The following is a 9,765-nucleotide window of genomic DNA, read 5'->3' as shown; positions in this document are numbered from 1 at the left end:
ACATGATCTCACTGGGTGACGTGTTCCTTCATTACCATGAACACACAGACACTGTTGTTTATTTTCAATTAATCCCACATACACCGTCCTGCTGCTGGAAAATAGTCGCCACAGTGTAGGGAAGGTCGTTTGATGTGATTTGTTGACGATTTATTTTAAAAAAAAAAAAAAAAAGAATATGACCAGACTAATGTTTTACGTGTCATTGCAGTCGGTACTTTAATCATGACTAAAGTTTGCTTACAGTCACTTTTAGCTTGTTAACACAAAACACCTAGCAGCATTGAAAACAAGCATCTAAAAAAAAAACCCCTCAAAATCATGAAAACTGTTTTTTTTTTGTAATTTGGGTGAACTAACCCTTTAAAGGCACTTCTTGGAAGTCCTTAGGCACAAATGAACAAATCTTTGAGATCAGTCCTGCTTTGTTGCATGTACGTGTGTGTGTGTGTGTGTGTGTGTGTGTGTGTGTGTGTGTGTGTGTGTGTGTGTGTGTGTGTCTGTGTGTGTTTATTAGCGTGTGCATGTGTCCGTCTAGGATCTGCTTTGTGTGTTAACGCGTAGGAGCGAACCAGCCGTGCCCTTATCACTTGCAGACACGGATTACGTAATCAGACAGATTAAATGCGAACTGATTATCAGCTCCAGACATCTGAAACCAACTGCAGTGCCCTTTACATCATAGTGTAAAATAAACTGTTACTGTTGTGATGGAACGTCAGGACACAGTGTTCACATTTGAATCAAATTATACTGAGCAGTTGCAGGCGATAAACATTACAAATTGGAGTAGCAGGCGTAATGCTGCTCGGCCTCAGCTGGTTATATAATGTTTTGCACTTCGAGTGTAGATCATCTGTTTTTAGCTAATTAACTCACGCTATTCGCGCTGGACTTTAGACTCCTGGACCCCCACTGTGGCCCTCGAAATTTAGAGGAGATTCTTATGTTGGCATGTCCGAACAAAAAGTCAAATTTGATCTCACACAGGCCGCACAAAATGAATTCCTGTGATCTCATTTCTCGGTGTCATACATACCCCCCAAAAAAGGCTCCTGGCTGCGTTTAGTAATTCTCGGTTTACACACTCAAACTTGCGCTGCATGTGTGCCCTTACTTGTTCACAGTGTTTGTGTGAGTCCGGTCTTGTCGGACGTCAAAACAATGCACGGCTGCCAGATTTTACGCCTCCGGAACGTGTCGGAAGATGTTTCGCGGGTGCCCGTTTCACACGACCCAAGGGCCGTTTGGGTGCAGACTGCAAACGGTGGCTGGATCACCTTTCGGATTAGTGAACTGAGTCAAAATGAGACATCCACCCGTACACCTAGGGGCATGTCGGCCGGTTTTTGGTAATGGGATGACTTGCATATTTTCTTCCACCGCTGAAGCACAATACTAACTAAAGTCGTACCGGCATTACGTTGTAGCCCCCGTGTCAAAACCTGGTTTCGAGATTGACGTGAAAAACTGTGAACCTGTTCGTTGATTTATTTTGACCTATATTGTGCTCACATGCTGCTTACTCCTAAATATGCAGTTGCGTTTGATCAAATTACCACAAGCTAACAACCGAAAAACCTGGTAGGTTGACCGGAAACTCGGTGATGACAGGATACATAAATAATACACAGAGAGTGGGAAGGGGAGATCATCAGTGGGGGCTAAACCAGGCTAACACAGCCATATATATATTTTTTTTTAATTTCCAAGAAAGAAAAAAAAATCCCACCGAAATAACAAACAAGGCCTTCTTTATTGATAATTAAACGATAGAGCTAATTAGCTCCTACAAACAGAAAACATAGCGGCACTATCAGCGTACTCTGAATAAAATTTTGATGTTCCCCGTAAACATTTCTAAACGAGATGGATTGGTCTTTTATAATCTTGCCACAGTGATCGCAACAAATGCAGATAAACAGCGGTCCACACAAACAGGCATTAGAGATGAGTCAGATAAGATAAATTAGCTCATTTCCAGGGTCCTTTTGTCGAGAACACTTAGCAAAGCAGAAACTATAGGAGAACACCTCCAGTATTAAGAATTGATTGGCTGACATGGCCTTAGCGTTTCCTCTGCTCTGACCAGGTTGTAATTGGATTGAGCAGAAAAACGTCCTCTCGTCACATTCGCTATCTCATTCGTAACCGGACCAATTTCCCAATCCCACTCGACACCTTATCGGAAAAGAGAGTGTGTTATCTGCGCTAAATTGCCGCATGCATCCTCGTTAGCGCCTTGACAAAGAGAGGAGAGAGATTCAGATTGATTTGATAATCACTACATTTCCAGGATGAATGTTCACGTCGGTTCGAGTGAGCGAAACAATTTGTAAAGAAGAAAATGGTAAAAAAAAAACACTCAGTGGTTCCAGGAACGGAATGAAAATTTATAGATTGGGCCGTCAGCAACTTGTTTGTCCTGGCTCTTTTTTTGGATGATTTTCTTCTTACTTTTACCTGGAAGATTAATCTCGAAGCCCCCAAAGACTTTAATTCTTTGCTTTGTCTCATGCTGACATTTTGAGTGCACAAGACGAAAAAAAACCTTTCAGGACATTGGGAGCGCTGTAGTATCGAGAAACTCTGTAACCATTGGCTTTTCTAACTCTGTAAAACCCACACGTGTGCAGGAGAGGAATTTGTTTCCTAAAATTTGCTACTTCAATTCGGATTTCAATGGCTCACTCACTCCAGGGAAAAGACGTATTTTATTTCGCTGAGACTTTTTGGGTATGGTTACAGTTTCCTTTGGGTCCTAGTTGAGGCCAGGCGGGGCCGTGCAAGCACCCTGACGCTCGTTAAGTGACAGCTGCTGCCAGCTGAAGGGAGTGGAAACCTATGGTTGCTTATACAGAAATGAGTTTCAGTAAACAAAATTACTGTGAAACCTGGAAATAGTGCGGTGCTCCCACCATCCTCACGTCATCCACTCCGCAAAAGCCAAATCTTTCCCTGTTGCACCAGCTCGACATTCTTAAATGTTTATTTTTTAAAAAGGGACACTATAGCCACGGATGCAGCAACAACATCAAAAAAATTAAAATGCTTAAATTGAAATGCAACAATGACTCAGTTTTAGGTCAGTCTGTGTAAAGCTGACAGGGTAGTTGTTGGGGAATTGTAGACGTTTAAAATTTCCATTGTTGACGAAAAGTTAAGACTGCAAGAATGGCAATTTTCACATTTGACTGGGTTTTTAGGTCGGCTATCTTACAGTCTGGTGTGTATACGCTATGCACTGTAAGCTGAATCTTTCAAACCCAATTTTTTTTTAGTTTGCTGCACCGCCCCTTTGCATCCATAGTTCTGAAATAGTTTTGAACGTGAAGTAGCTAGAACAAAGTAGAAGTCATTACGACACACTAATGTGCTTCTGTAACACGTTCAAAAACAAAGTCCCTGACCTGTGTGTTAAAACGGTACATACGGATGGGCCCTGGCTGCGTTTGTACTTTTATTTTGTAAAAATCTAACCTCATTCAGTGATGGCAAAACATCAGTCTCGCGTTCAGATCTCGCCGGGGTTTTTCGCCTTTTTTAAATGACAAAGTAGTCGTTCACTCACACACCCTTCAGTCTAATTTTGAGTGGAAGTAAAACAACATGCTTCGATATCCTCCCAAAATATTGAGCTGCCGGCTGAATACAGCTGATAACTCAAGAAATCAAGAAGTGCTTTTACTTTAACTTTCTGTTTTTAATTGTGTCGATGCTGAGTGCGTCACTGACGTGCACTGACGTGCGTGAATCTCTGCGGGGGCGCGTTGCCCTCGAATAAAACCCAACCGTCACTCACAGTGCACTTGCACGTTGCCATACCCGTCGGCGCGAACACACTTATGCACTCAAAATAGCAAGTCTGAGCACGGAAGTGCGCAAATAGAGACACGGCAAATACTCCCTTCAATAGCTGCTAATGGGGAATCCATCAGAAGCCACCGCTCACACAGACATAAGTGCAGTTAAAATTCATGGTTTTCTACCCTGTTGTCAGGGTAGAAAATTGATTTCTCCCCCCTGAGTGTAAGATTACAGGTGCTGAAAATCTGCCAGTGATAATTGGGGCTTCGTGCCATTTACAGATGACATTCGCACTGCTGTGTGTGTGTGTGTGTGTGTGTGTGTGTGTGTGTCTATATATATATATATATATATATATATATATATATATATATATATATATGTATATCCATCCATCTGTGTGGTACTGTTAAAAAAGGGAATGTGGCTGCTATTGAGCTTGCAATATTTTCATAAAAAGCATCTTCAAAACAAAACCACAAACGACAACTTTTCTGATTTCCCTGAAGTTCCAACATCATTTCATTTACCTTTTTAACTGAGGGAGATTCCTTAAAACAATAGTGAAGTTCGTAGGCCGCGCCAAAATAGCAACGATGAGCAACGGTGGGTTTTTTTTTTTTTTAATTGCGTCAAATATTGTTAGCAGTTCACCAGCGACTTATACCAGATAAGACAAACTATGCAGGCTATAGCCCCTTTTTAAAGAGTTTAAATGAACATATCAGTGTTAATACTGGTTAAAGTGGGAGATATGGTGGCCAAAATATTTGTAACTGGGAGGCTGACATGAATGGTGTGGCTGCTTGTTTTTTTACAGTCTGCACTATGTGCCATGACCGTAGCATTTGAATGTGTGACTCTCTCAAATAGCTCTATTTCCTTTTGTGTACACCTGGCTGGTGGTCGTGTGCTGGCGCCCATTTAGCGCCTCTAACTGGGAGACTGGGTGTGTTAAGTGCATACGGGTAGCGGATTTTCAGAAAACAAATTTTTTTTTTTTTAAATTGCTGTTTGGGGCTTTGCTTGTTGAGGGACGGTCGAACAACAAACACCTGAGGTCAGCCAATTACCTGTCATCTTCCTTACAATGACTAGCATTATCTATATTGTAACCTTTTTGTCCTCGTACTCAGACATCGGGTGACAGACAAAACTGCCAGACCGGGTTGCACACTATTATTAATCCCTACTACAATGACTTCAGAGCGCGGAGGTCTCGTTTTCATCATTTCATTCCGGCCTCATTCCACTCAAGTGTTAACTGTAGCGTTAAAAAACTGGTGCAAAATGCATCTAAACCCTGGATGCAACAGGAGAAGGACGGTAACTCTCTCTTTACTCCATTTTGCTTTTTCTCACCTCACGTAACCCTCTCGCCGGCGCTTCAGCTCAACTGTGTCGCCACCTCTCTGTATGATCATTAGCCCAACGATGCTCTGTTGCTTCTCGCACTTTCACCGGCTCTTCCCTGCATCTGTCTCCTACTCGTAAATCGCCTTCGTCTCCCGTTGCCTCTCTGTTGTGTTCTCACTCTGCTTCTCCTGCCGCTTAGCCTACATCCACACTCAGCTGGCTAAATCTGACGATGCCATTTACGTGTTATAATGTGCATTTTCGCACCACTTTCATAAAGGGCTCTGTACACTTGGAAACACACAGACAGTAGGAGAACTGTTAAACAAATTAGTTCGTACGAAGCGTACTTCAGCCACGTCCAAAAGCAAAAAGCTTGCTCTGATATAGAAGAGGAAGACGTGGTAATTGTTCAAATGAGGATAACGGCGAACACTAAGACATCCTTCCTCTTTTCTCACTGAGGAAAAGTGTTGGGGATTCAGACACCGTCGGACGATCCAACGGGCACTTCGTCTGAGGCATAGTGACCCCACTGCCAACATTTGGCAAGGCGTGGGAGAGACGGCGAAATCTCTGCGCTGCTCTCCCTCATCACCTCTTCTGTGTTTGTTTTAATATCACCAAACTCACGCTTTAATTACTGGGAAAACCTTTTTCCCGTTTCTGACGTCGGACAACTTAAAGCGCAAAACAGCGACTAGATTGCAGCTCATAAATACTGCTGCACCGAGACGTCGATCCACTCTCTATTTTATAATTACAAAGTTGTTAGACGAAATAAATGTGATCGTTAAGGGCACATTCGCATTAAAAAGTGAGTGGACATGAAGAAAGTCACTTGCGGCCATGATGAGAAATGTCATCCAGCCCTAAACGTGGCGTTTTGCACTTTCATCTACGCTGGAGACTTTTCTAGAGAGATTTCATTTTTAGAAATAACTGCCAGAATGGATGGAAGACCACAACTTAAAGAAAACGATGAAACGGTTTAAGCCCCCTTTAGACTGCGCGACCACAAACAGGTCTAAGGTTATCGCAGGTCCCACTGTGCGAGCGGGGTCTAAATCTTTTGCCGCAATCTGTGTCCCACTGTGCCGTATCGGTTTGAGGCGCGTCACATTGTGCGAGGGAAAGGGCCCTTTAGTGAGGATGACTTATTTTCTCTCTCATATATTTCCCTGCATCATAATGTCGACGGGACTTCTGGCGAAGATATTACTAAAAGGTGATAAACATGTTTTCTCTCATCCCTTTGTTGTCGTAGTGGGCCTTGTGCTGCCGGTCCGCAGCCACAGCAGCGAGCTCGTACAGCTCCGCTGCAAACAAGACTTTATAAGACACACACGTAGCCGCACGTACGTGTTCACGCACATACGTTGACTTCTTGTGTTTGTGCGTAAGAGCTCGGAATGAGCTCCCAAAGGAAATGTCAAAGGGCACGCGGAGTAATGAGAAAATTCATCGCAGCAAATTACACTCAAAGCAGCTGCACAACAGAGACACACACACACACAAGCTCGGATCTACACTTGGGCGCACACGTGCATCCATGAGCCATGTGACACTTGTTTATAGTCCTGCCATTCGCTTCCATCCATCATCTCCGACCTTTTGCCCTTCTCTCCATCCTGCGACTCTTCACAACAATCAAGACAGATGCTGCTCCTCATCCTCACCTTCTAAAAATCCACGCTCACCGATATCCTTAACCTGTCCTTGCCCTTTTTTCTCCGCCTCTCTCTTCTTGTTTGTTGACCGTGTGTGAGACTTTGTAACACAAACGGTGCGGCCGGGATTTGCGGAAAATAACGTGGTAACGTGCTGCTGAAGAGGCAGAGTATAATAAAATTAGCAGAGAAGCGTCCAGGAATGGGGAAAATATTTATCGGCTACCTGGAAACCTGCGTGGCCTCTCACAGCTAAGTCAGTGCCTCGGGATTTGTATGCTTGTGCCTCACACGTTTCCTTTGCTTCTCAGCTAATGATTACATTTTTTGTCTTATTTAGAACCAATGACAGCGCCACTGCATACTCTCTCTTTTTTTAACGAGAACGATTATGAATGAGTTTAGCGCCGCTTGGACGCTTACCAGCTGTGAATATCTTGGCAAACAATGAACAAGATAAGGCAAGCGGGGCTCAGCTGGACTGTGATGGATCCTGTGCTGAAAATTGTCCGAGACCAATTATGGATTTTTCTCGAGCAGGAGGTAGGAGATTCTTTCTCAGTTCTCGGAGTGGGATGTGATTGTCATTGGCTTGAGCAATGTCCTTTGCCCTAAAACAGCTGGTGTTTTTTCTTCTTTCTTGGACTATGGATGGGAGTTCTCTCACTATGGCAAACGTTGTGCAAACGTGTCGACATTCAGAGCCCTTTTTTATACCTGGATGGACTCGCAGCACACCCACTGCCAGCTGTTGGGGGGGTTGCAGACAGAGATGGCTCATCTTGTTTCATAACATTTTACAGAGCTATTAGCATAAAGTGAAAATGACCGAAAAGCGAGTAAACAGTGGCCTGCTCTGATCTGGTTGACCTATTCGGCCACACACCCATGATTCCCCATTTTCTCGAACACCGAACCAAAATGTGTTTTCAAACATGCGACTTATTTCATTCATTTTTGTCCCTCTCCGATTCATCACATTCAATCACGCTCGGCTGCAGATCGCACCAGGCTGCATCCTGAGCATTTCATTTTCGATGCTGTCTGGACCCCACGCTTTCCCTGGCCGGGGAGATTTAATATCTGCAGTCAATTCTTCCCAAGTAACTGGGAAATCAAGGCGTTCTCCTTTAATTCTTTCCTCGGATGTTTGGAGTTTTTCTTTGAGAATATATTGATCTGAATTAACTTGATTTGATTGGTATCTCTTTGTACAGATTTTGAAAATTGTGCTCAGCGGATGTCACCATTTTGGATGGGTTAATGCTTGCTGCTGCTTTATGTTGAAGTTGTGCCACACATCCCAGAATTTATTTTAGTTAATGGGATTCTCAATATCTTCAAGTTTCATGTCGGTATAATTTTGCTTTTTGTTCCTAATCGTACTTTTATACTATTTAAAATTTCACGGTGCTTGATCCGTAACGCTGGGTTGTTTGGTTGTTCGGTGCTTCTCGTTCATTCGGTGATCTTGCTTGTGCCGATCCGTCAACGCGCGGTGTTGAAAGCATTGCACGAATGTTACTGGGTCGAACCTCGGAAGTCTGTCCTGACTTTTACGTCGAGGTGACTTTTTCGGACATGAAGACGACATGTTGACTTGCCGTCGCGTTATCGAAATAAGGGGCATCTCTTAAGATTTCTTCTGCACTTGTGGGGAAAACGACCGTCCGTGGCAATTCTGAGTAAACAGCAATGACAGTTCTGAGGTTTTCACGTAAATGACAACGATCCAAAAAGGTTTTGACATTTAATAAGACAAAAAATTTAACATTTTGTCCTGAATTCCAAGTGACACAGACCCTCAGTCATTTCCTACATAATCTCTACGGTGAAGCCTGACGCTCGTCCCATCGTGCTGTGGGTTGCCGTTGTCTGCATCACGGACTGGGAAGAAAACCGACACCGCGGCACTTAAGGGTGTTAAGATTTCCATTTCCATACGACACAGACCTGAGGCACAAGGCCAAAGCAAGGCAGACATCAGCTTGAATATATGAGGACAATTTGTCATGCACTCCAGCCTCCCATTCAATGCACTCTTCGGCTTTAAGGACGCACGTTTCGATGAAACTTGCATGGAACAAACTGATGTTGTAAGACAACACAGTTCTTGATTGTGGTTGTATGTGAAATGAAGGGGTGAACTCTAAAATGCACAGCAAGCGTGGAAATATTTTGTATGGGAGCAAGGGCCTAACAAAGTCTCTTACGCACATCAGCACATGCATATGCCTTTTCCTTTTGGGAAAAAAGTTGATGCTGTTGTGCTCAAGAAAATCAGATTTATATGTTTGTAGTTATCCCAGGCGCAACCTATACGTCATGATTAAGTCTGTTTCCACTGCACTTTGTCACATTTTATTTTAATCAATACGCCAACTTTTCCGCTTCAGACAAAAAAAAAAACTTTTTTTTTTTTTTTTCAAATTTCTGCTGCTTCCGCTGTGTATTTTTTTTTTTTTCCACTACCAGAATCAGACTAAACCGAAGTGTGAAGGCTTCAGGCTACAGTTAATTTAAAAATGCACAAATGCTGCGCAACCGAACACCGATGCTCTTATTGTCCCTCTCACATAAAGGTGTAAATAACAATCTAGTTTGCTTCGCTCTCCCCCATCTTCTCTCTCCATCAAGGGTTAAATGTGAAGGGGCCTCAGGAGAGACGAGGAGGAACCATCTGTTGCTGCTTTACACAGCTGCTCACCACTTCTCCACTTCATGTGCGCACACACACACACACACACACACACACACACACACACACACACACACACACACCCTTGTCTCATTATAATTGTTGCGGCCCATCATTGTCATAATGCATTCCACAGACTCTTACCCTAACCTTAACCATCACAACTGAATGCCTAACCCCAAGCCTAAAAACAAGTCTTAACCCTCAAAGAGCCATTTAAACCATGTGGGGGGT

Source organism: Xiphias gladius, chromosome 5 (genome assembly GCF_016859285.1).
Source record: "Xiphias gladius isolate SHS-SW01 ecotype Sanya breed wild chromosome 5, ASM1685928v1, whole genome shotgun sequence".
Taxonomy (NCBI): Eukaryota; Metazoa; Chordata; class Actinopteri; order Istiophoriformes; family Xiphiidae; genus Xiphias; species Xiphias gladius.
Note: the sequence above shows the minus strand (reverse complement) of the source record.